Source organism: Hippopotamus amphibius, chromosome 1 (assembly GCF_030028045.1).
Source record: "Hippopotamus amphibius kiboko isolate mHipAmp2 chromosome 1, mHipAmp2.hap2, whole genome shotgun sequence".
Classification (NCBI taxonomy): domain Eukaryota; kingdom Metazoa; phylum Chordata; class Mammalia; order Artiodactyla; family Hippopotamidae; genus Hippopotamus; species Hippopotamus amphibius.
Window position 1 is genome coordinate 126826861 of NC_080186.1, and position 26209 is coordinate 126853069.

General features: G+C 46.6%; 1 protein-coding gene and 1 non-coding gene across 2 annotated transcripts in view; one reads left to right on the forward strand and one right to left on the reverse strand.

The window, feature by feature from the left end:
• Positions 1 to 26209, forward strand: part of COL23A1 (collagen type XXIII alpha 1 chain) — a 323197-nt gene that overhangs the window by 43667 nt on the left and 253321 nt on the right. The gene's annotated exons all lie outside the window — the stretch shown is intronic.
• On the reverse strand, positions 2708 to 2780 carry TRNAW-CCA (transfer RNA tryptophan (anticodon CCA)). The gene has a single exon. It is a non-coding gene; the product is annotated as a tRNA-Trp (tRNA).

The following is a 26209-nucleotide window of genomic DNA, read 5'->3' on the forward strand; positions in this document are numbered from 1 at the left end:
CACTGCCTCTGAGGAGGGCCAGGAGCAGCTGCCCAGGAGGGACCGCCCTACCCCCGACCCCACCCCCAAGGCAGGACTTGGGCTTAATTTCTACAAGGTCAAGGTAGTGCCTTCAGGGCGCCCCATGCCTGTTTGCTCCCTAAAGTGTATATCCTCTCCTCTCACCCCCTCCCCCTTGGGATCCAGGAGCTGCATCAGGGCCTGAGGGTAGAGGGTCTGTGAGGGTCAAGTTCTGTTACCCTGGGCACTGGCCCTTCACTGCTGGGGGGCGAGGGTGTAGAAAAGAGGAGAAAAGTGTATGTGTGGAGAGGGCAGGTGCACAGGGTGGGGCAAGGTGCTAAACTCAGGAGGGAGAGGGTAGGGAACGCAGGGTAGATGTGAGGTGAGGAAGGCTGGAGGGAGGGGTGGAGAAGTGGGGGAGCGATGTGTGAACCCTGGCGGACCTGCCCTGTCCCCAGGGGGCAGGGAATCTGAGCCCCCAGGCTGGCTGCAGGAAGGTTCCAGATCCTCTAGCCAGAATCCTCTGAGGGCTGACTCAGTTGGTCTCCGGGGCCTCTCTTAGGATTATTGAGAAAGGCTTGTTTCCTACCTAGAACACACCATGTTCTTCTTCCTGAAGGTCCCCACCTCCCCACAGGGCCCCCCTTCCAGTGTTCTTAGCAGGCTGTCCTCCTTTTATTTTTTTTTTATATTATTATTGTACAAGCAAATGATGCTTCTTAAAATTATCCTGCTGTCCCCTTCCTCAAAAAAAGTCTCTCTTGTACTCCCACCTAACTACCCTATCCAATCCCGGGCCCTAGATGTAAATATTTGACGAGTTAGGTTTGCATTCTGCCGACATTTTTCTGTGCTTCAACAAATACATACATTTAAATTCTTACAGACATAAAATAATGTGAGGTATTTTGTAGTTTTTTTTTTTTTAACTTCACAATATGGGGTTACCATTCCCTGTCAGTCCAACCTGAATGGGCTTCAGGGGCCCACAGACCATTCTATGTGGAGACTTGTTCAAATAAACACCAGGATGTGACTCAAGATGGTTGCTGAGCTCTCAGTCCGCTCCTTCCTCTCTCCCCCCTCTATCTCCTGAGTTCTGCTGTTTTTTTCCTCCCCCTGCCTTCCTGGACTTCTCCCACATTTCCCTCCACACCAATCATCTTCACTCTTTCCAGCGTGTAAGTCTCTCGGTATGTTTCCTGCTCCTTCTGCTCCTGGCCTTTCTGTCCTTTCTCCCGGTCAGGCCATCTGAAGCCACGGTGACACGTGGGCAAGTGCAGGGGCTTCTGCACTAGGTGCTCGAAAGGCAGTAAATCCGCTCACATGTAATACTGTGTCCCTGCAACCATTGCGAGCTTTTGTCACTATAACATCCACTTATCTGTACCTCTGATGCCTGCCTCATTATTTGTTTTAACTTCTTGTCAAAATAGTACTTACTGCAGGCACGAGCACATATCCTAAGTTTGGATCTTGGTGCATTTCCGCAGGCAAAACACACCTGTGTCCAGGTCCAGAAACAGCACGTGACCTGCCCTCTGGAGATCCCCAGCTCCCTGAGGCTAACCACTGTTCCTGTTTCTCACATAGTGGACGAGCTTTGCCTGTTTTTGAACTTCATGTGGATGTAGTCACACACTAGGTTCTTTTGTGTCTTCAGCTGAGCATTATAGGATGTATCTATGTTGCTGCACGTGGTGGTGGATTGTTTGTTTATCCATTGTATTACTGTTGGGCATTTGGGTTGTTTCCAGTTTAGGGCTATTATGAGTAGTACTGCTGTGAGCGATCATGTGTGTGTTTTGGGGAACACAGGCATGCATTTCTGTTGTGTTTATACCTTACAGTGGCATCGCTAGGCATAAGGTATACAGATGTTAAATTTTGGTGACTAGTACCAGGTTGTTTTCCAAAGATGGTGATCGTTCCACCAAGCGTGTATGAGAATCCCAGAATCCCAGGTGCTCCACGTCCTTACGGACACTTGGCATTTTCTGTCTCTTTGGTATAAGCCATCCTGGTGGCCTTGCGTATCTGTGTCTGGACTGCCTTTTCGGTTCCATTATCCTATTTGTTTATCCATATGTGATTACCACATTATTTTAATTACCAAAGCTTCACTGTTGATATCTGGTGGTATCTTGTGCAGAATTGCCTTTGCTAGTCTTGGGTCTTTGCATTTTCATACAAGTTTTACAGCTGTTCACAAATTTCTGTTAAAACAACAATAGCAACAGCAAAACGACAACAACAAAAACCCCAGCCCTGCTGAGACTTTGAATGAGATTCACTGAATATTGATAATAATTTAGGAAGAAATGACATCTTCATAATACCAAGGTCTTCAATTTATGAACATGGTGTATCGGTTTATTTGACAGTATTTTATAGCTTTGAGTGTAGAGGTCTTGTACATGTTTTATTAGATTTATTCCTAGGAATTTAATGTTTTTTGGATGCTATTTTAAATGATATTTTAAAAATTTGTTTTCTGTTTCCTGCTGATGGCTTTTCATGTTCCCCTTGTTTTCAGTATCCTTGCCACTTCACTTTTAAAAAATATTTATTTATTTAGGCTGTGCCAAGTCTTAGTTGCGGCATACGCAATCTTTATTTGCGGCATACATGATCTTTATTTGTGGCATGTGGGCTTCTTAGTTGTGGCATTCGGGCTTCTTAGTTGAAGCATGCATGTGGGATCTACTTCCCTGACCAGGGATTGAACCTGGGCCCACTGCATTGGGAGCTTGGTGTCTTACCCACTGGACCACCAGGGAAGTCTCACCATTTCACTTTTTAACTCTAACAGTTTATAGTCTTTCAGATTTTTTGTGTATTTTCTATCATGTCATCTATAAGTAGAATTTTATTTGTTTCCTATTCTTATATCTTTTACTTTACTTATTGCTTTGGCTAGGACCTTCAGTGTGCTGAAGAGAATTATTACCGATTCCATTGCAGGCATCCTGGTTTCATAACTGAAGTCAGAAGAAACATTAAGTATGACCACTGCTTTAGGTTTTTGTAGATATCAATCAAATTAAGTTCTCTTCTTAGTTTGCTGAGAGGTTTTTTTTTTAAAGTTATGATTGGGTGTTAAGACTTATTGAGTGATATTTCTATATTTAGGAGATGATCATATAATATTTCTCCCTTTTTTTCTGTCAAAACAATGAATTACGATGATGATTTTAGAGTGTTAACTACCCTTGCATTCCCAGAATAAACCCCACTTGAATGGGCTCTATTATTTTAGTATGTTGCCAGATTCAATATTTTGTTTAGGGATTTTGCATCCATCTTCATACAGAGATGGTCTGTAATTTTGCTTTCTTTTGTTGTCAGGTTTTGGTTATCAAGGTTATGCTGGTCTCATAAAATGAGTTAGGAAATGTTACCCGGGTTTCTGTTACCTGGAAGAATTAGTGTAAGATTTAGTGTTGCTTCTCTTAAATGTTTGGAAGAAATCACTAATGAAAACATCCAGACCTAGGATTTTCTTTAGGTTCTGAATAATTTAATCAAGTTCTTTTAATAGATATAGGACTCTGCTTCCTTTTTTTTAAATTTATTTTATTTTTTTTGGCTGTCTTGGGTCTTCATTGCTGCGTGCGGGCTTTCTCTAGTTGTGGCGAGTGGGGGCTATTCCTCGTTATGGTGTGCAGGCTTCTCAATGCAGTGGCTTCTTTTGTTGCAGAGCACAGGCTCTAGGGCGCATGGGCTCAGTAGTGGTGGCTTACGGGCTTAGTTCCTCTGTGGCATGTGGGATCTTCCCAGACCAGGGTTTGAACCCTTGTCCCCTGCACTGGCAGGCATACCCTCAACCACTGTGCCACCAGGGAAGTCCTTCTGCTTCATTCTGTAACATTTTTAACAACTTTACTAAGATATAATTTACATACCGTATGATTCATATATTTAAAGTGTACAAGTCAATAATTTTGAGTATATGCACAGAATTTTGCGGACATTACCACAATCATTTTTAGAGTCATTTTTAGAGCATCACTCCACTCAGAAACCCTCTACCCCTTAGCCCTCATGTTCCAATCTCTCTATCACCCCAGCCCCTGGCAACCACACATCTACTTTTTCTCTCTCTCTCTATTTGCCTGTTCTGGGCATTACATATAAATGGAACCACAAATGGCCCTGCATGTCTGGCTTCTTTCACTTAGCATAGTGTTTTCCAGGTTCATCCGGTGGCCTCTGTCAGTACTTCATTCCTTTTTATGGCCGAGTGATATTCCATTGTACGGATATACTGCATTTTGTTTATCCATCCATCCATTGATGGACATTGAGATTTCCACTGTTTGGCTACTGTGAATTAAGCTGCTATGAACATTTGTGTACAAATTTTTGTGGGAACATATGTTTTCATTTCTCTTGGTTATATATTTAGGAGTGGAACTGCTGACTCATATGCTTCATTATATTTTATTACTAAACCATAATATGGAGATACCAAAGTGTATTTAACAACTACATTATTGATGGTCATTTAGATGTTTTCATTTTTGCTGTTAATCAGTGCTCCAGGCAGTGCTGCTCAAAATGTGGTTTGTGGATAGGTGTTGGCCCTTGAAATATTTGTTACAGATCTGTAACAAGATTTGGATAGAAATTGAGAATGTTTGGAAACTTTTATAGACTTTTAACCAGTAATTTTATGTCTGTTGAATCTAAAAATCGAAAAAAAAAGGCCAATATTTTTATGGCTTTGGTTTTTAAATTTTTATTGTCTACATCATTTTACTGTATTTCACAAAAGTATTGGTTCCTGACAAACTGAAAGTTAGAACAAAAAACGCAACTGGCCCTCCATCACAGGTGGGTGGTACACCTGCTTGTCCGTGTGCATTTCTGTGGGAGTGGTGGGCTGAGGCCACACTCAGAAGAACAAGAACAAGCTGTCTGGGACTAGTTTGTGAGGAGGAAAGGGAGCTCCTCACTTCAGTTCCTCTGCATGAATGAGGATGATAAATTGTAATACAGATGAATGGATAAACTAAATGTAGTATTTACATTCAATGGAATAATATTCAGTGTTTAAAAGGAGGGAGATTCTGACACGTGCTGTAGCGTGGATGAACCTGGAGGACATTACACGAATGAAATAAGCCTGCCCCAACAGGACAAGTACTATGATTCCACCTATATGAGGTCCCTAGAGTAGGCAAACTTATAGAAGCAGAAAGTAGAGTGGTGGGTGCCAGGGGCTGGGGGGAGGGGAAATGGGAAGTTGTTTAATGGATATAGAGTTTCAGTTTGGGGTCATAGTGTTCTGGAGGTGGATGGTGGTGATGGTTGCATGACAGTGTGAATGTAATACCACTGAACTGTACACTTAAAGACGGTAAGTTTTACATTACATATATTTTAATACTACAACAAAAAAATGTTTCATTTATATGGGCTCTGAGCCTCTTAGTTCTTCAATCACCATGGTAGTCACAATCTCATTTATCCTTACAACTACTCTGTAAGATGGGCATTTCCCCACTTTACAGACAGGGAAAGTTAGTCTCAGAGCAGGGTAAGTGATTTGCTCCAGTGATGCAGGGGTTAATTGAGAGAGTGCCAGAGAGGCTTTTAGACGGGTACCTCATTGTCTTGGTCTGCTCAGGCTGCAATGACAAAATACCATAGATTGGATGGCTTAAAAAACAAGAATCTATTTCTCACAGTCCTACAGTCTGAAAGTCCAAAATCAGAGTACCAGTATGGTCAGGTTCTGGTGAAGACCCTCGTCCTGGCTTGCAGACAGCTGCCTTGCTATGTGCTCACATGGTGGAGAGAGAGGGAGTTCAGTCTCTTCTTCTTATGAGGACACAAATCCTATCATGGGGGTCCCACCCTCTTGACCTCATCTAAACCTAATCACCTCCCAAAGGCCCCACCTCCAATATACCATCACCTTGAGGGTTAGGGCTTCAACATATGAATTTGGGGGAGGCACAAACATTCACTCTGTAACACCCATTCACCTGCATGTGGCCTTGGGCAAGTCCTTGCAATGCCTTGAGACTCAGTTTCCCCATCTGTAAAACGGGGACAGTAATAGCCAGCCCACTCTTATGGGGTCACCATAAGACTCAAGTGAAGTGACAGGTGCAGACACCTTTGTAAGCTGCAACTCGGGGAGCTTAGACTGGTCTGAGATCAGCTTGAGTTTGTGTTTCCGGAGCTTTCCTCTCAGGGCACCTTGGAGGCCCTTTTCGCTGAACGCATGTGGCAGTAGGTGGAGGGGTGCTCCTGCGGCTCCATCTCTGCAAGGCTGCTCCTAGAAAGGGCCCTTTTATGCTTGTGTTTTTTAGATTAAGGCAGCCACAGAGTAAGCCATCTCTCAGTGCTTTTGCTCTAATCAGACCCTGGAGCTTCCTCTTAATGACTGATTAGTTTTAAAGGGATAATTCTAAATCACAGCCAGGTAAACAGATTCAGCCAAAAACGTGCCTACTGTAAAGCCCCTGGTCGGAGCCCTCGGCTTTTTGATTCTAGATAGGGTGACCTCAGGCCTTGACTGGGGCAGGACCCACAGTGGGGTTCCCTGAGTGAGCCCACCCGTGTCAGCAGCAAGCCTGCACGTGTAGTCGTGGGTGTGCAGGGTATGGCCACACTCTTTTACTGGAGACCTCCGCATGCTCGTTGTTAGTCGGGGGCTGGGTAGTCTGTCCAATCACATCTCTGAGGGCTTTGGTAGCCCTTGGGCAGTCTGGTTTTGTAGCTTAGTGACTGCTGCGCTGAGAGAAGCACCAGGCACCTTTCTTTTATCCTTCGCTGGCCAGAGGGAACGTGCAGGATGCCAGCACAGGCCTGGGTCAGCTTAGAAAGCCGAGGGTGAGTGAGGGCCAGCTTGCTGTGAATAGACGAGCAATCTGGCAGCGAGCAGGCCAGTAGGGAGCTCTGTCAACTTGGCCCCTGGAGGTACAGCTCAGTTACAAGGTTTTTGGCAACAGTAGCAAAATAAGTTGGAAACACCACGGTAGGAACTTTGAATCCAGTGCAGTTTGAAAGCCAGTGTTATCGGTTAGGCATGCATTTGGCTGCAGATAATAGAAACCCTCACGTCAATGCATGGGGATTTATTTTCCTTGCATGATAATTCCGGAGGTAGGCAGTCCAGGGCTAGCGGGGCTGCTCAGGGATGCTTCCGGAACCCAGGCTCTTTTTATCTTTCCATCCCTCCATCCTTAGTGGCAGGCCTTCCTCTTCACAGAGAGGTCAGGGAGAAGGGAGTGCGAATGAGTGTTGGGTCAGCCCCGGGCAGATAGTGCAAAGAGCCCTGGACTTGCAATCCCAAGATCTGTGCCCACATCCTGCTCTGTGTCACCTTAGATCTTCTGGTCACTTCCATCTTCTAGACTTTTTCCCACCTGTCCAATTGGCCAGTCGAACTATATTATCTCTAAAGTCTCCTCCATATTGTTCCAGTTATCTATGTGTGGCTTTTTTTTTTTTTTTTTTAATAATAAACGACCTCAAAACCTTATAGCTTAAAATGTCTATTTTGCTTGTGAATCTGCAATTTTGGTAGGGCTCAGCAAGGAAGGCTGGTTTCTGCCCCACTCTAGATTGGTGCTGGCTGGGTGGCTGGGATTGTCTGAAGGCTTGCTTCATGTCTCTCAGGGGTACTGGGTGTTGTCTGGGACCTCAGCCGGAGCTTGGCTGGAACATCTGCTCCTAGACTTCCAAGTGGCTGCTTGGCTTCATCACAACGTGGTCACTGGGTTCTAAGGGTGAGTGTCCCAGGGAGAGCCAGGAGGGGCTGAGTGGCTTTTTCTCACTGGCCTGGGAAGTCATGAAAAATCACTCCAGCCACATTCTCTTTATTAGAGGTAAGTCACTAAGGCCAACCCCTATTTGAGAGAATTAGGCAGAAGTCAGATCTGCCTTTTGAGGGAGGAGTATCAAAGAATTTGAGCACATGTTTAAAACCATCATGCACCTGTAGGTTTCAAATTCAGTGTTCCTCTTTTTTGTGCTCACTCTCACTGTTCTAGAAGACAAGAGAGGCTGCTTCTCAGTGCAAGGACGTCAGATAAACTATCAAGGAAAAGGTTTTGCTAGTCTTGGGCTGCTTTGGAAAGCCCTGGCTTTCCACTGGGACCAGGACTGTACCTCCCTGAGTTCATTTTGAGAATGTTACTGCCAGGCAATGTGAGACTTGAGAATACTTGCCCAGCAGCATTTGAAAGTGTGTAGTACGATAACAGTTCATCAACACACTTTCACTGACCATTTCTTAAGTACCCAGCACTATGCTAGGCGTGAGTTATAAATCAGGCCTGAGAGCTGGCCCCATCCCTTGGGAATCTGTAGTTTTGTTGGGGAGTCAGACAGCTGGGGACACCCCTGCCTAGCTAAATCAGCTGTGTTCAATTTCAGTCTGTGTCCCCAGTGTCCACCCTGGGCTTAGCATTGGTTACATATTTGTCAGTGACAGAAACCCGACTCAGAATAACTTGGCTAAACAACAAAAACAAGAATTTTGTTTGTTTGGGGGGGTTTGTGTAACTGGAGAGACCAGGGGTAGATCTCTGACTTCAGGTATATGTGGGTCCCAGGACTACAGTGATGACATAAAAATCCTTTCCCCTACACCTGTGTGTTAGAAAGTTACTCTGGTGGCCCCAGGGGACCAAGCTTGCTAACATTCATGCTGTGTGTAGCTGCTCCCAGCTCTGAGTCTGAGCTTAGATACGCAGTTTGTTGTGGCCAATTGGACATTAGAAGGTGTGACACAAGCAGAGGCTTGATAAGCCGCTTGCACACTGGGGCTGGGCTTCTTGGAACCCAGTGACCCAGCTGTGAAGAAGCTCAAGGCTAGACTATTGAATCATGAAAGGCCACATGGAGAGAGACCTTGGAGGATGAGGCCATCATAGACATTTTAGCCATCAGACAAGCTCTGAACTCCGTGCAGCCACATGAGTGACCTCAGCCATCACCATGGTAACAAAACTGCTCAGCTCAGCCCAGTTAATCCAGAGAATCCTGAGAAATAATAAATGGCTGTTTTAGGATTGTAAGTTTGGGATCATGTTGTTATGTGGCCATAGATAAAACTACTACACCCTTTCTAAGTGTTGGCAAGACAGCTGCCAACAACTCCAGGCTCATTTAACTAATGCAAGTCACTCGCTCATCTTGGAACCAGTCACTGTGGCCAGGAGGTGAAGAACAGGCCAGGTGAAGATGCGTGCCCATCCTTGTAGCTAGTGGAGGGATGAACTGGGATAGGGTAGGGAAGGGAGAAAAATGAGGCTTTTGTTACCAGAAAGCGGGAGAGTGGAACTTCATAATGAGAATCAACAGATAACATCCACGGGAAGTGCATTAAATTGGTGAGGGCTATGAATGAGTAATCATGAATGTGGGCTTAGTTGAGGAAGAATTTTTTAAAGGGCTAATATTTAAGTCAGGATTTATCACAAGTAAGGGACAAGGGTTTCTAAATGGCAGGTGAGCTGAGGGGTAGAACAGGAGATAGAAGAAGGCCCAGAGGTAGGAATTAAAGCTCCGGGTAAGTGGCAGCTGGATGAGGATGCAGGGCAAATCAGGCACTGCCCTCCGGGATGGCCAGATGTCTCAGCCAAAAGCCGTTGTGTTTGCCGAGGCGCCAAATGTGTTGTAGGCTTTTCCTCCTGAATTAAAAGTTCATTTGTATTTTAAGAAAAGTGTCCAGGTGTTTCTGATTTATTTACACTTAAACCATCAGCGAGAGAGAGAGAGAGCGCGCGTGTGTGTGTGTGTGTGTGTGTGTGTGTGTGTGTGTGTGTGTGTGTGTGAATGTGGGGAGCTATTTCATGTCCAAGAAATCCTGGAAACGTTTGATTTTGGTGCTTGCCATTTCGGACTGTTTGTCTGAGGAGTGAGAGGCTGTGTGTGGCTGGGGCCGAGCCTCCTTCAGCTGTCGCAGGCTTGTAGCAAAGATGTGCAGCAGGAGCCCTGCTGAGGCCTCAGCGTCCAGGTTGCTCAGGCGGCCAAACAGGGGCTCTGAGGGCAGCTTGCAGCCAGCAGGCAGCTGGCTGCAGAGGAGACCTCGGTGGCTGCGCTAGAGCGGGTTGCAGTCTACTGGGGACGCACCGTTGTCTCAGCTCTTCAGAGACTGAGCGCCCCCTCCCCCACCTCGGACCAGCGGGTCACCAAAGAATGAGGACCGTTTGTACCCAGTGATGTGCCCAGTTCAAGGTGGTGACGTACCAGCCACCCAGGCCAGCCGCCTCCTGGAAATAGAAGCAAGTAGGAGCTGTTCTTATAGAAGGTGGAGGTGTGCCGCAAGGGCCTGTTGGAGCTGGCAGACACCCAGGAACGGGAGAGGAGGACAGACAGATGGACATGTGGGGAGGGCCACAGCTGCCTCTCGTTTTGGGAGTCAGGAGGCTGGGAGGGATTGGCGCAGAAGGACAAGTCTCAGGGTGAGTGACGCTCAGCTCAGACCAGCGCTGGGTCATCCTCCTGGCCGCCGTGCCTCATCTTGCTCCGCTCGCTGTTCTCCCAGCTCCTCCCCCAGCCCAGCTGTCCACACTTCTCTGGCTGCACCTCTGGTGACAACACCCCCGCCTTTTCCGGTGTGGCCTTGAGGCCTCAGCGTGGCTCAGCTCTGGACCCAGTCCCTTCCCTCCCTGCCCGGCCCTGAGTGGCCCAGACAGCCTCTGCGTCCTGGGGAACTCGGATGAACGAGGCCAACTTTCTCGATGACAGCAATTTGAGGATGAGTGAGGGTAGGAGCAATTTTACACATTGTTTAATATAATGAACAGGAGGCCAAGGAGCAGCAAGACTGAATCTTTCTTTAACCCTCACAGCAGCCTTTTATCCACCAAGCATCTGGGCAGCAGAGGCATGTGGCTGAGGGAGCACTGGACAGCAGCTCCGAGTCTGAACCCACATTTTGGGGTTCAAGCCCTGTGTGGTCAGCCTGACCCCCCTATATCACTGGTTCCCAAGCTCAGCAATGGAAACGCCCCATTGCAGACTCACCGGCTGGCCCCCCACTTGTCCCCCAAAGCTCCACGCTTGCATAGGACTCCTTTTATTGCAATGATGGGAGCCTAGCTCAAACTGGCTTAAGCATCAAAGGCACGTTTCTGGACTCTGGAGAGTCCTGGTTTCAGGAGCAGTCGACGTCCTCCTGGTGGGTTGCCTGTCTCTTGGCTCTGTGTTCCCGTGTTGGCTGCATTCTCAGCTAGTCTCTCCTCCTGGGGTGGGGACAGCCCCTGCCAGCTCCGGTCCACATCGTTACCAGCAGTGCTGCCCCAGTCCTGCAGGGAACTTCCATGGTCCAGCCACAGCCATGTGTCCCCCAAACCTGTCCCTGTAGCTGAGAGAATGTGGAGCTTTGCTTGATCATGTCTGGGTCATATGCCACCCTCGAGTCAGGGGGTAGGATCAACCTCATCCACACCCACATGGGCTGAGCATGGCAGGGGCGGTGGCTGTCCAGGGGAACTTGGGATGCTAGTAGAAGAATGGGAGGGGCGCTGGGAAGGCAGAGCCCACAGATGTTGACCCCAATGCCCACACCCAGCTGGGCACCTTTCCTTCACATCCCCCAGCCCTGAAGCTGCCCTCCGCCCTCTCTCCTCTAGGCTCTCCCAAGCTTACCTCCTTCTGGAAGCCATCTCTGTTTACTCCAACCCTTTGTGCTTTCTTCTTCCCAGAACCCCTCGGACGCCTGCCTTTGTCCAGCCTGCCTAGGCAATGTTTGTTTATTATCATGGTCAGCTTTTTATATGGACTTTTGGATTTTTGTCCCACGTGCATTGTGAGGTCTTTGAGGGCAGGACCTAAGACATCTGTGTCCTTAAGGCAGCTGGTATGGTAAAATGCTTTGGACTTTTCTCTAGTGCCTCTGCCCCTAGACTGTAGCATGGTCACAGACACATTTAGCTTGATCTTTTTTTTTTTCCCTATGTTGATGAAGCTTTCCCTGTGAGCCTTGGACACCCTGGGTTTTCCCATCTTGCACCAGCTTCAGTAGGCAAAGCTTTAGGGTCCTGGAGTTTGCATCACTGTTGTAGCCTGTCTTTCCTCGTCCTGTGAGCTTAGGTAAGTTACTTAACCTCTTGTTGGCTTACTTGCTTTATCTTTACAATGTGGAGAACACTTACCTTACAGTGACACAGACTGAACAGGCACTGTATATGAAAACGATGCCTAGCAGAGTGCTGGACTCATAAACAGCAGCTAGATGAGTGAATGAATGAGTGAATGAATGAGTGAATTGGTCAGTGAGTTGTTGAGCCACACAGCTTGTAGGACTAGACAGGGAACTCTCTGAGAAAAGAAAACCCTGTTTCATGGTGTGGAGGAAGCCTCAGCACAGACAGCAGGGCCAGAGCCAGCCCCTGGCTGCCTGTCCTAGGTTAGGATGGTCTAGAAGCTGGGCAGGTCTGCAGGACCAGTGAGTGTGATCACGTGGCCCCATCTTGTGGGGAGGAGAAGACCAGTAAGGGCCAGGAGCTGGTCAAGTCAAGGCCAAGTATCAGGAGGATGTTTGCCTGTGCTGGGCAGCATTGTATCTGGCCCCACTTCTTTTGGTGAGAGCACCCTGGTTTTCCTTGGGCAAATCCCCTTCTTTAGTCCCAGGCTATGGCTTGGGCTAGCCTGACCCCACCATCTAGTAATTAGTGCATGACCCAGTCATCCCCCAAAGAGGCGGATTTCAGACTTTCCTGAGAACTTTGGCATAGAGAGGGTCTTTTTCAACTGGGGTTGCATAGGTGGTGGAATGTTGGCTTGGAGCCACTGGGGGCCACAGTGTGGATAGCACCCCCCACATCCCTGCCATAAATAAAGCCAAACTAGAGAAACTAGGGGGAGAGATGGGGAGGAGAGTCCTAATGAAGTCATTGGAGCACCTGGATCCAGCCGTACCTGAATCTTTCTGGATTTTTCAGTTAAGAGAGGCAGTGCGTTCTTTGTTTTTGAAGTTAATTTGACTCTGTTCTGACTTTTGAAGATAGACAGTCCTGACTGATATACTGCCATACTGAACGCAGTTGTCCCCAGAGATCCTAGCCCTATGACACAATCGGTTTCCGCATTGATGTCACTCCCATTGGTGTTTGCGTTTTTGAGGTCCTTGTCAGAGGTCACACAAATAAGCAGTTATAGACAGGAGGGCAGGAGAGGTTCTCAGGAAATCGATAACACAGTGAGTGAAAGCTGTGTTCCCAGCCCATGTACCGAAACTTGTCTCTTTCTCAGCAACAGCGCAGTGTCATGTTGTGGCTGAGTCCCAGAGGCATCAGAATCTGGAACGTGTGTTGACCACACTGAGAAAAGTTTTTTTCCCATTGTTCATCATTCAAGGTCTCGTTTTGTTTTTTCTGGGTATGCTGGTTTGCATTTCACATGTGCTGTTGGTTTGGTAGTGGAAGTAATTACATGCACTGATAAAGCATGGCAGCAAATGAAAGAAAATGATATAAAAGCACCCACGCTAGTGCTTCCATGCACACAGATGATGAGAATTTCCATCCGTGGCTAAACAGGAACAGAGCTTTGGAGCTGCTCTTCCTGGGCCAGTTCCAGTGACACATCTTCAACTCTGGGTCCTGTGGATTGTTGGGAATCCACACCAGGCAGTTTTTTCAAATTCACGTCTGGACGTAGATAGGAGGCTTTCATAGGGATATATTATATATATATATATTCTGTGCCAGAATTGTACTGTGAAATGTACTAGTGTCCAAGGGTTCAAGATGGACCTTCTTATTCTCAGGCCGGGGTGAGGGGTGGAGACTGCAAGATAAGGAGAAGGGTGCCGCTTGGCAGAAGTAGTCGGCAGTCCCTGTGAGCTGACTCTGGTCCCTGGACAGTGCCCACGTCTGGGTGCTCGGTGCCTGCCTGGATTAGGTCTCGTGGTGTTGGCTATGTCATCAGACCCCCCATCCTGCTCTCCAGCACTGTGCCCTTGTCCTCAAATATTATTAGCTCATCACCTCCCCTTGGATACATTCTTTCTCAAAAGACTCCTGGATACAGCTCGTGGGCTAAAGATGGCTAAGAGTGCCCCCGTGTTCCTTGCTGGGTGACTGAGGTTAGGGTTTGTGCAGCCTTCAAACCATCTCCCAGACACCTGGGGAAGGTGGCAAGGCCTCTCCCAGTCCCAAGGTAGATGACAGAGACCAAACTATTGTCCTTGTTAAAATATGTTCTGACTGGAATTCATGTGGGCTAGATGCATACATCTTGTTTTGAGATGGGGAAAAAACCTATTCCATGTTTGATTGCCTTCCAAAGGCAGTAACTTGTCAGTTAGTTTTTCTCTTTCTCCTCTCTCCTGACCCCAAATTAAAGAAAGAAAACATCCAGGTCATGTTTCCAAATTTCATGTCATAAACTGAAAACACATTTTAGGTCTCAAAGGGCAAAAGATACCCTCACCTAGTTAACGCTGGGAGTTTTTAATGCTTATATAATGTGAAGTCATGTAGCGCTTTCCTTTTTTAAAGCAAACTAGGAGAATTGTTCCTTTGCCCAGACTTCCTATTCTTTTTTAAAAATTCTTTTATTGTAGTAAAGTACGTCTACAATTCAGCAGCATTAATTATATTTATAATGGTGTCCAACCATCACCAATCTCTATTCCCAAAACTTTCTTATCACCCCAAACAGAATCTTTGTAACCATTTAGCAATAACTCCCCATTTCTCCCCACCCCAGCCCCTGGTATAACCTCTAGTCTACTTTCTGTCTCTATGATTTGCCTAGTATTTCATATAAACGGTCTGGCTTCTTTCACTTAGCACAGTGTTTCCAAGGTTCAGCCACGTTTGGGAATGAATCAGTACTTCATTCCTTTTAACGACTGACTAATATTCCATTGTGTGTATATACTACATTTTGTATACATTGATCAGTTGATTGACATGTGAACCTCCTCATTCTTAAGTTTGGGCCTTGAACAATTATGAGGAGTACATTTAATACTCACATTTGATTACTATAAAGTCTTCATTCATAATCCGACTTGGACTGTTGTATAGAATACAATGGAACTAACATTTGTTGACTGTCTTCTATAAACCAGGCCGTGCACATCGTGTCATCTCATTTAATCCTCACAAACAGGGTGTGAAGTAGATGCTATCACCCCATTTTGAAGATGAACACACTGAAGCCTGGAGATGACAAGGGACTTGCTCAAGGTCACATAGCTAGTGTGTGGCTGAGCTGAGCTTTGAATGCCGCTGCCCCTTCCTCCCAGATCCACATGTTCCTATCCTGTCTGTTCTCTCTCATTAATCATGGAGACAAATTGATCATGCCACTTTGTCACACTTAGAGATGTGACAAAGATGCCCTCTTCCCAAATGCATCAACCGAACCTCAAGCCCTGGTCCAAAATGACCTAGGTTTTGTCCTTTGGCCTTAGTGTATCCCTTATCAGCTCTTCAGTAGCGAGGGAGAATATATAGGAGTCACGTGAGTACCTGCTCTTAGGGAGGTGTTGGGGGAGTTTGGAAGAGGCCTTTGAGTAACTGATAGATCTATTTGCACTGCAACTGGGGAACCAATGACCAGCTACCTCACCGAGCTCTCTACTCTGGTGGCAAAGTCAAGGATTATCCAACCTTGCTGGTCACACATTCATTCTTTCCCTTTCCCTCTCCCCCTCCCTTCTGACTACCTATTCATGCATCCATCCATCCAGTCATCTATCCATTCACCTGTTCACTCATCCATCCATCTGTCCACTTATCCAGCCAGCCAGCCAGCTAGATAATATTTGTTGCAGGCCTGATGGATGTGACCTCCTGTTCTAGGCTCTGGGATAGAGTAGTGGAGCGCACCAAGAACCCGTGAGATAAACTGCAACAGAGGAGGGATCCAACCAGCATAATGTGTTAAAAGTCAGGAAACTTTATTTTAAAATCCTGACTCCTAACTACTCTTGGAAAAACTGGAAGACCAGGCAACACCAAGGCCCAGTTTGCCACATGGCAGTGCTGGCCAGAGCTGTGTGGCCCCGTGCAGAGTGTTGACTTCTGGGTCACCACAGCCCCGACCACTGCCTGTGGTCTTGCAGCTGGACCGCACTGCATGCCTGGCCCCAAGAGGCCTTTGGTCTGTGCCCCCCACCAGAGCTGTGTTTGCAGCAGCTGCTGCCTGGCTTCACAGTCTGCCCCAGCCCAAGACCTGGGCTTTGTTCCCACACATTCCGCCCCCGGACTTGTAGTTACCTCATCTGCGAAATAAGGGTTGAGGGGGCAGGTGAAGATGATAAAGGAGCAAAAAAAGATCTGTAGACTGTAACATACTGTTCAGAAGAAGGGGCTGCTGTCCCTGCGAGCCTGAGCTGCTGGGAGCGGGGGAGAGAAAGGGACCTAGTTGATAGGCTAGGTGTTGGGCTTAACAGACTCTCCTGTCAGTTGAGGTGAACACTGGTTGGTATCCTTCCTGCACATTGCTTAGTGCTGTCTGTGGTGAGCACGTGGGCCTGTTTCTCGTTCCTGCCCCTCTGTATGCACAGGCCTCGTGGAGCTTCTGACCCTTCCCGCTGTGTCTTCAGTGCTGGGGTGTTGGCATTTGTCACTCTTTCCCCACCAGTGATGGGTACAGGTTTGCTTTTATCCACTCATTCATGCACACCACAAATCTCTGTTAAGCACCTATGGTAGACATGGAGGATGCAGTAGTGGAATAAGATTGACAGCTGCCGAGGGGCTTCCCTTTCCCCAGGGATAAATGACTGCATGTCTCGTCATGTCCTGCTGCACTTCTCTAGCTGTTCTTGGCTGGGGGGCTGGATGGACAGATGGGACGGTGGGTATGTGGCTGAAGCTCTCTACCAACTGGAGTCTCTGTCCCAGCTGGGTTCTGGCCCCAGGCCCAGCCGCTTGCCATCGTGGCCTCCTTCAGTTGTGAGCGTTGATGAGGGGGCATGCCCACCAGAGCCCTGCCTGGAGGCACGTCTGTCCATAATAATGGACTCTTGGCAGGCGCACAGCCACAATGTTTCAGCTTTGTGTACAGGAAGACCCACCTCGCCAGTGACACAGTGCATCGTAATCCCTCACTCTTTTATCTGATGCTAATACAAGGGTGAGTCAGACATGATCCTCACTCTGATTGTATTAAAACGTCTATAGAAAAAACAAAAAAACAAAAAACAAAAAAAAACGTCTATAGAGTCCACAGCCAGGGTGCAGATCATGTTTGACTCACCCTCGTATTTGGCACTACGACAAGTCTGAAGTGCAGGGACAGCTGGTGGGCAAGGTGGGCGTGTCCCTGACCCCCTGGAACACTTAGGGAAGATGGGAGGGTGTGACAGTCAATCCAGGCCTGAGGTATCAGGGCACTTTTGAAGGAAGTGACACCTAAGTTAAGAAGGGTACATAGGAATTGGGAAAGGGGACCATAACCGTCTTGTCTAACGTGGAGCATTCAATAATATGAGTTCGGTCAAGATGGTTAGAAAGTGGAGTTTGTACATATGGGGGTTAAGAGGAGGTGGGGGCAAGAAGGCAGGCAGGGGCAGTGATGCTGGAAAGGAGTGAGGCTGGAGAGAGGCTGAATTGTACTGTGGTCAGGATAGGTCTGAACTTACCCTAAAAGCCAGGGAGACCCACGGGGAGTTTTCAGCTGGGGATGTGTCGAGCACTTTGGCATTCTGGTTGGGTGAGGGTGGATTTGAGGGGCCAGATCTCGGGCAGTGGCTGGTGGGCGAGGCTGCTCAGGAGTCTGGGTGAGAGGAGTAGGTGGTAGCTGATTCTTCTCCTGGTGCTTAGGAGTAGAAATACTTGGGGCTCAGGCTTCATTAGTTGTGAGAGGGGAGGGAGGGAGGGGAGGGCGTGGGAGGGCTCCTGGGTTGCTGGTCTAGGTGGCCGTGAGGAGCAAGAGGGAGGAGCAGGTTGGGTGGGAGGGAGGAGCAGGTTGGGTGGAAGGGAGGACTGTCCAGGTGGAACATCACAGTGGAGGGGCCCAGGGTCTGTTTCTGAGGCTCTGGATTGACAATAAAAAAAATCAGGCAGGAGGTGAGATCTCTCAAGAGGGCTCTACAGAGAGAGAGAGAAGAGGAGGGGGCTTGTCACCCAGCCTGAGGAACCCACCAAGATGAAGGGAAACCCCGTTTCAGGGAAAGGCGTGGGAAGAGAGGTCTGCAGAGGAGGTAGCAAACAGAAGCAGAAGCGGGGAGGAAAGCCAGGTCTGTAAGGGGGATGGAGGCCCCAGGTGAGCGGGTCCCCAGGGCCAGGAGGCACCAAGCACCAAAATGTGTCCACTGGGTTCGGCCACAGGGAGGTCATTTTAGAACGTGGTGGGTGTTATCTGGGGGCAGTGGGTTGAGGAACGGGTGGGAGGTGTGGAAGAGAGGAAGAGGAGAGACTGAGTGGGCAGTGCCTGGGAGGGGGCACAGGGTGCTGGAAGGTGCTCGAGAGGCAAGGTTGGTGGGGGTGACAGCAGAGCAGCCAGGAGAGCAGGGGAGATGAGAGGGCTGAAGCGAGTTCAGTGTCGGGGGCCCTGAAGAGGTAGGGATCGAGGCCACGCGAAAGGACAGGTGGGGGTTGGGAGGCTGAGAAAGTTGCCCCTGTGGCTTCTGTTTTGTTGTTGGCGGGGGTGGGGGGGCATCCCGAGCACTCAGAATCAGCAGGGGTCGGAGGTGGAGGAGACTGGAGCTGCATGACCAAGAGGAGAATGGGTTCCAGGCGTTCAAAGGTGGTGGATGCCTTGTGGACCTGGCATGCCTTCCCTAACCACCACCCCCTACTCTGGCTGCCTAGGACCTCTCACCGCTGGAAAGCAATGCCCCGATTCTGGATCCGTGCTGCTCCTGGGCCAACCCTACTTAGCAGGGTCACAACAGCAGGTACTCGCCTGGGCCTGGTCCCATCCCCACCCAGGTTGGCAAACTGCAGAAGGAGCCTGTGTGGGCCTGGAGGCTGGGGGCTGCTGCGGGGCACGTAGAGGAGCAGAAGAGGCCAAGAGCACTGTGGCTTCCTGAGGAAAGTCCCCCCTAGCAGACATGCCCAGGAGGGCTGGCTGGGAGCTGAGCCTGGCCAGCCGTCCTCCACATCTGCAGCTCATCTGCTCCAAGAAGCTTGAGCAGCACATGGCTCTTCGATGTCCATTAGAACAGGCAGCAGCTTTTTTCTGCATGGAAAAGTTTTGCTTCAAAGAGAATGATTTTATTTTCATTGGACTCTGGGGGGGAGTAGCTCTAAAAATTAGAACCTCGGCAGAAAACACAAACAGGAATTGGTCCCTTCACTGAGCTTTGATCCTAATTATTAAGCCACGCTCTGAAAATACTGAGCTGTAATTGAATTTATAGCCAGTATTATGCATTTGTGGGTGAGAGTAACCTGTGCCCTGTGAGGAAACTGGGATTCTGAGGCTGGGAAAATGTGACCAGTCCCTGTAATGTGTTTTTCCTCCCATACGTGTCAGTGACAAATGTGGATTTTCTGTGTTGGCCCACACCCCTGAATTCCCAAAGCGTCCACTTTGTATGTTGCCGGGGGTAGCAGGCTGCTGGGCTGTGAGTCCCAGGTTGATTCATGTCTGTGGCCTCAGCCCCTGTGGCCTCAGCCCCTGTGGCCCCAGGGTGTGGCACTGAGTGTGGTGATGGATTTGGGATCAGTGGATTGTTGGGTGAACTAATGAATGTAAAAAAAGGGAATCTCTGGGCTTCTCAAAGAGAACCATAAGCTACAGGGTTTGTTTCATGATAGCTTTCACCCCCTCAATGTAGGCCATGTGCTGTTACCAGAACAATCTCCCCAGTGAAACCCTGTCTTCAGAGCTCCTTCCTTTCTCAGAACCTTCAGTGGCTCCCTGTTTCTTCAGTATCAAGTCTGAATGTCTCAGCCTGGCACACCTCTGGAGCCTCTATGCCAGCCAGGATGGGCTCCTCCCTGCCCTCCAAACATGCCTGCTCACACTGCCTCTGCATCTTTATCCCTGGGTCCTTGTACCCAGAGCACCCTTCCTCAGGCAGCATAGAATTAAGGGCGTACGCTGTGGATCAAGAAGGTCTGTGTTCAGAATGTAAAATAGTGCAGCTGCTCTGGAAAACAGTATGGAGGTTCTTCAAAAAATCAAAAACACAGGACTTCCCTGGTGGCATAGTGGTTAAGAATTGTCCTGCCAATTCAGGGGACATGGGTTCGAGCCCTGGTCTGGGAAGATCCCACATGCCGTAGAGCAACAAAGCCCGTGCACCACAACTACTGAGTCTGTGCTCTGGAGCCCAAGAGCCACAACTACTGAGCCCACATGCCACAACTGCTGAAGGCTGCATACCTAGAGCCTGTGTTCTGCAACAAGGGAGGCCACTGCAATGAGAAGCCCGAGCACCGCAACTAAGAGTAGTCAACACAGCCAATAAATAAATTAATTAATTAAAAAAAATTAAAAACACAATTACCATATGATCCAGAAATTCCACTTTTGGCAATTCCACATACCTGAAAGGATTGAAAGCAGGGATATGAAGAGATATCTGCACACTCGTGTTCATAGCAGCATTTTTCACAATAGCCTGAAGGTGGAAGCAACCCAAGTGTCCATGGATGGATGAATGGATAAACAAAAACATCATATACAATGAAATATAATTCAGCCTTAAAAAGGAAGGAAATTCTGACACAAGCTGCAATATGATGAACCTTGAGGACTATGTTAAGTGAAATAAGCCAGTCACAGAAAGACAAATACTATATGATTCCTTTTATATGAGGTTCCTAGAGTAGTCAGATTTATTGAGAGAGAAATAGAATGCTGGTTGCCAGGAACTGGGGGAGGAATAAATAGGGAGTTATTATTTGAGTACGGAGTTTCAGTTTTGCAAGATAGAAAGAATTCTGGAGATGGATAGTGGTGATGGTTTCACAACAATGTGAATGCTACTGAACTGTACACTTAAAAATGGTTAAAGTGGTAAATTTTATATTAAGTATATGTTACTGCAATTTACAAGAATAATTTTTGCAAAAAAATAGAAGACGATTGAGAAAGGTAAGTCAGAGACACACACTGTGAGAAAGATTCCACCTGCCAGAGCTGACTTTGAAGGTGGAGGAAGGAGGCCATGAGCCAAGCAATGCAGCAGCCTCTAGAAACTGGGATCCACCCTCATTTCACAGCAAGAAAGAAATGGGGACCTCAGTCCTACAACCACAGGAACTGAATTCTGCCAACAACCTGAATGAGCAGGAAGGAGATTCTCCCCTAGAGCCTCCAGAAGGGAACATAGCCTGCTGACACCTTAATTTTAGTCTGATGAGATCTGTACTGGACTTCTGACCTACAGAACTCTTAGGATAATTAGTTTGTGTTGTTTTAAGCCAGGTAGGGGTTCGGGGAGACTGTTTGGATTGGAATCCTGGCTTTATCACTTTCCAGCTGTGTGGTCAAGTTTCTTTACTGGTAAATTGGGCACCTGAGAGTACACACTTTGTAGGTCGTAGTGAGGTTTAAATGAGTTAATACAGGTGCCGTGTTTAGTGCAGTGCCTGGCATCACAGTAAATGAACACATGTTGCTATTGTTTTTGTCACCACCACTATCATCACTCTCACTTGGGTCCTATCACGTGCTGCCATCCCCCAGTATTCATACCCGATGCCCATCTCCCCCTCTGAAATGAGGGAGTTTACTATTCCATGGCATCTTGTCTTCTTTATTTCCATCTGTCCCCTGTGGGCATGCCTCTCCTCTCCAGATTGAACTCCTGGAGCACAGTCTACTCTTTCTCCATCCCCTTTACACTGGATGTGGTGCAGGGCAGTGAGGGCTGAGCTCCAAGTACTAACCCAGATCTTCCTCCTACCAGTAAGACCCTAGAAACATGCATCAAAATGGGAGGAATGGATGAGAAAATTCATATGATCACGACAAGAACAGAGCAGGCACAGGTCAATGTTAGTCCCATCAGATCTGGGCACAGGTACTCAGTGAGTGCTCAGTTGTCCCAACAAAAGCCCCACAGCCTGCTGGAGCTGTGGTGATGGGGAGGGGGAGGCGTCTCCTTGGGGGTTTGCAGCTGCAGTAGAGCTGAGAGCTCCTCTCCAGCCACAAGGTCCTCTCTGAGCCAAGACACAGTGTGAGGTATTGCCCTCCCCACCCCCACAGTTCCTTTTAGAGCCTAGGCAGGGCTGCCGTGGCTTTGGCACATAGTGGCACATCCCATGGGCCCTTCTATTGATCTCTTTCCCTGGGCACTCTCTGTGCATAGGTCTGTCCCCTGAGGAATAGGAGACATATTAATTCACCATTCACACCTAGGGCACCCAGGAAATACTGGGTTAAGAAAAGTTCATAAATAATATTCTCTTTCTCAGACTGGATATCCTATATGTGGTACATGCATGTCTTTATCTATGAGAGTGGGTCAAAAATTATCCACACTCTGGCTGTAGAATTTATTTTAATTAACTTTTAGAAAAGACAAATACATTATCTTTCGATATAATCTCCTTGCTTTTAAATACACTTCGTCTATCTGTCAACAAGCTTTCATATTCCCTTCTTAAAAAATGTTTTAGGCTGAGCTGCAAGCCACGAATGGGCTGCTGTCTTCACTTCATCAGAAGTGAACCTTCATCCTTGTAGGGCTGCTTTCAGGGGACTAAACAGGTGAAAGTCTGATGGAGCAAGATCAGGACTCTAGGGAGGATGCTTTAACACCTCAAAATAAAGTTTCTGCAGAGTGTCGACAGTGTGGGCAGAAGTGTGAGGATGTGCATTGTCATGCAAGATCACAGCATCCTTGGATAGAGTCCTCTGCATTTAATCCGAAGTTTAGGCTTCAGCTCTTCAGTAAGCATCTCTATGCATTCATACACACTTCTTTGTGACAAAACACTTTCTCCATGTTGCACACAAAATCTGCGATAAATAATGGCATCAGGTACACCCTCAGACCACAAAAAATGAATCACTGCATGTTGTTCTTCTTTAGTGCAAATCGCAAGTGGGGTATCCATTTTTGCTCGCACTGCAGTTACAGATGAACTGATGTAACACGTTCACACCTGCACAGCAGTGACTTGGGAGACAGTAGCCTTGAACAGAAATTGCTGATATGACAGTACAGCCAACAGAAGTTTTAATATAACTGGAGCATGGATAATTTTTGACTCACCCTTGTAGATACATAGATAGAGTCTTTCCTCGCAAAACACAATCACACAGGAAATATTATTGCTTAAAATAGCTTAGTATTCCACAACCATTTCTTTATGTGATTAACTATACCTCTACAACTTCATTAGTGCTGAGTAAGATTCCATTGCAAGCGTGTGTGAAAATTTGTGTACCAGTCTTCTACCGTTGAACACTTAAGCTGTTTCCAGTTTTCTGCTTATAAATAATACTGCCCTGAACATCCCTGTACATTCACATTTCCCCCCCTCCCCCCACCTAATTTCCTTTTGAAGGATTCCCAAAAATGGAATTGCTGGGTCAAATGATATGCAAACTTTTAAAGCTTCTGTTACGTATAGTATTTCCAAACTGCCCTCTCAAAGGGTCATATCAATATATACTCCCACTAGGGTGTACAAGAGTGTCTGTCCTCATCTAGCAATGATTGGTATCAATTTAAATTTGTTTTCAGTTTTCATTTTAAAAATTGGTAGGATATAATCGATATCTGAGATGATAGCATGTGTTAATCGTTGCCCTATCCCAGGAACATTCAAAATTCTCCTTTCGTTTAATTTCTCCTTGTGAGGAAAGCATCAATATCCCCATATTATAGGCTCAGGGAAGAAGCTCAGGAACTTGTTAGGGAGCTTGTAGATTGCAGTCACTACAGATCAGGGGACTCATGGGTCAACAGCGTGAGTGACTGGGCCCCAGGACTTACCACTCCTTTCAGCACAGGAGGGAAGTGAACAGGGGCTCCCTATGAGTGAAGTGCCAAGGAAAGGGTTGCTACATGGGCTAAAAACTTTTTCAAAGCTTTTCATTCTTTAATGAGCACACATCTCACTGTCAGTCTGCAAATAGAGTCTTATTTTAATGGGGACTGGGGGAAGAATGAATGACAACTCGCAGCTACAGGTTATGAATTAACATCTTCTCTTTCAAGATGGTAATTTCCAGCCTTGGGATCTCCTTTGCTCTGTAACTACTGAAAACTTCTTGATGCTGAGGTCCTGGTTATTAATTCAGATGTCGCATCACTGTCAGATCCCACATAATGCCCTTATGGGTGAACCTACGGAGAAAATGGGCTTTGATCTGTTCCTAAGTGAATCCTCTCAAGGTGATATCCAAATCTACTTTTGGTGTCACTAAAAAAGTTTTTTTTTTAATTTAATGAAAGTTTGGCAAAATGAAAATTTTGGGAAAAAATGAGTACAGAGAATTAAACCCAATCCCACCACCTTGAAATATAATTTCTAACTTTTTTTCCTTCCTTTTTAGTTCTTGTTTGCATATATTAGTTATAATCAATAGCATATATTATTTTCTATTCTGGTTTTCTTACCTAATATTAAATCAACATTTTCTTATGTTTGAATACAGCCTTCCTAATTATTTTAAATGGCTCCATGGTACTCCATCAAATGAAGGTACACCAGATCTCTAATGTTTGGCGTTTAGATTATGTCCAAGTTTTTGCTCTCATGCTTTGCTCTCATGACTCTTCATGCAAATAAACTCTTGCTTTTGCTTAATTAAGATAAAGGAGTGGGTTTTCTGGAAACATCTTTTTGGTCCATAATATATATTGCCAATTTGTTTTCTAAAAGTGTTGTGTCAATTTACACTGTAGTGTGTGAGTACCAGGTTCAGCACAATCTCTCTAGCATTGGGTATTGTCATTTTTTAAAAAAATTTCCTTTTTAATATCTAAGGAAACAGAAAATGTAGGTTTATTTATGCTCACTTTAAAGATTGATAACTATAGCATCTTCTCATTACTAATTGTACGGACTTGAAAGCTGTGCTTAGAACACATTCTCAGTGGAAATGATTACGTATTTGAGTATCTCCTGTGTGGGGGGAACCAGACAGCGAACAGTAAAACATGGAAGTCCTGAGCTCTGCTCTCTTAGGAGCTTTCCAGGAGCTGTCTACATCCTCAGTTTCTGAAAAGACAGAAAGTTCAATAAGAATACATGATATATGGTTTAAATAGTGGCTCAAGAAGAAAACAGGCAAGCTGTCACTAAGCAGAGGATAAATCATCTTCTTAATCATCTAGAGAATGGTCATTTAAGGCATCTAGAGGATCAGCTCATGTTGAAATGGTCAGAGAAAGCTTTATGCTTGGGATGGGGTGGGGCAGGGTAGGCTTGTGCTGCACCTTAAATGCTGGTTAGCACTGTGTGGCCAGCGTAGAAAGGTCAGAGCATTTCAGCAGTGGTCTGGAGGTTGGAAAGCCCAAGATAGGTAAGGTCAGAGCTGACAGTGGCCTTAAAGGTCACCCTGAGCACCACTTCTCAAACTTCCGTATACCAGACCCATCTGGGGGTCTTGTTAAAATGCGCGTTCTGGTTCAGTAGGCTGGGCGAGGTGCCTTGGATCCTGCATTACTAACAAGCTCCCAGGGACTGCTGCAGCCCCGCCATTGGGAAGACAGTGATCTAGACCAACCCTTTCCTTTTAAAGATGGGAAAACTGAGTCCCAGCTGCAGCAGGATTATAAACAATTTGAGCTAAACTCAGGATTTGTTTAGAAAATATTAGGATGTGATGTTGGAACAGATTGAGAAAACTAAAGAAGTTATCTATGGTATATGTTCTCAGTGCCATGTATTTGACATACTTTATATCACTTTCTCCTCATGACACCCCTACATCATAAATAGTTTCATTTATTTTCCAGAAGGAAAACTGAGCCTTTGACAGCCAAAGCAGTTTGCCCAAGGTCAAATTAGTGTTCTTTCAGGTCATTCCAGCCTCACATCCATGACCTTTCACCACCACCTTCAGTACCATCAAAGGTGTTAAAGTATTTGCCTCAGGCACTGTGACTGTTCTACTTTTGCTCCACGTTAGCATTTAAAACATACTTTATCTTTAAATTTTTTTTTATTGATGTATAGTTGATATACAGTGTTGTGATGTAAGCGCAGTGATTCAGTTATGTATACATATATTCTTTTACATTATGGTTTATTAAAGGATATTGAATATAGTTGCCTGCGCTATACAGTAGGACCTTGTTGTTTATACATTCTGTATACAATAGTTTGCATCTGCCAGTCCCAAACTCCCAATCCATCCCTTC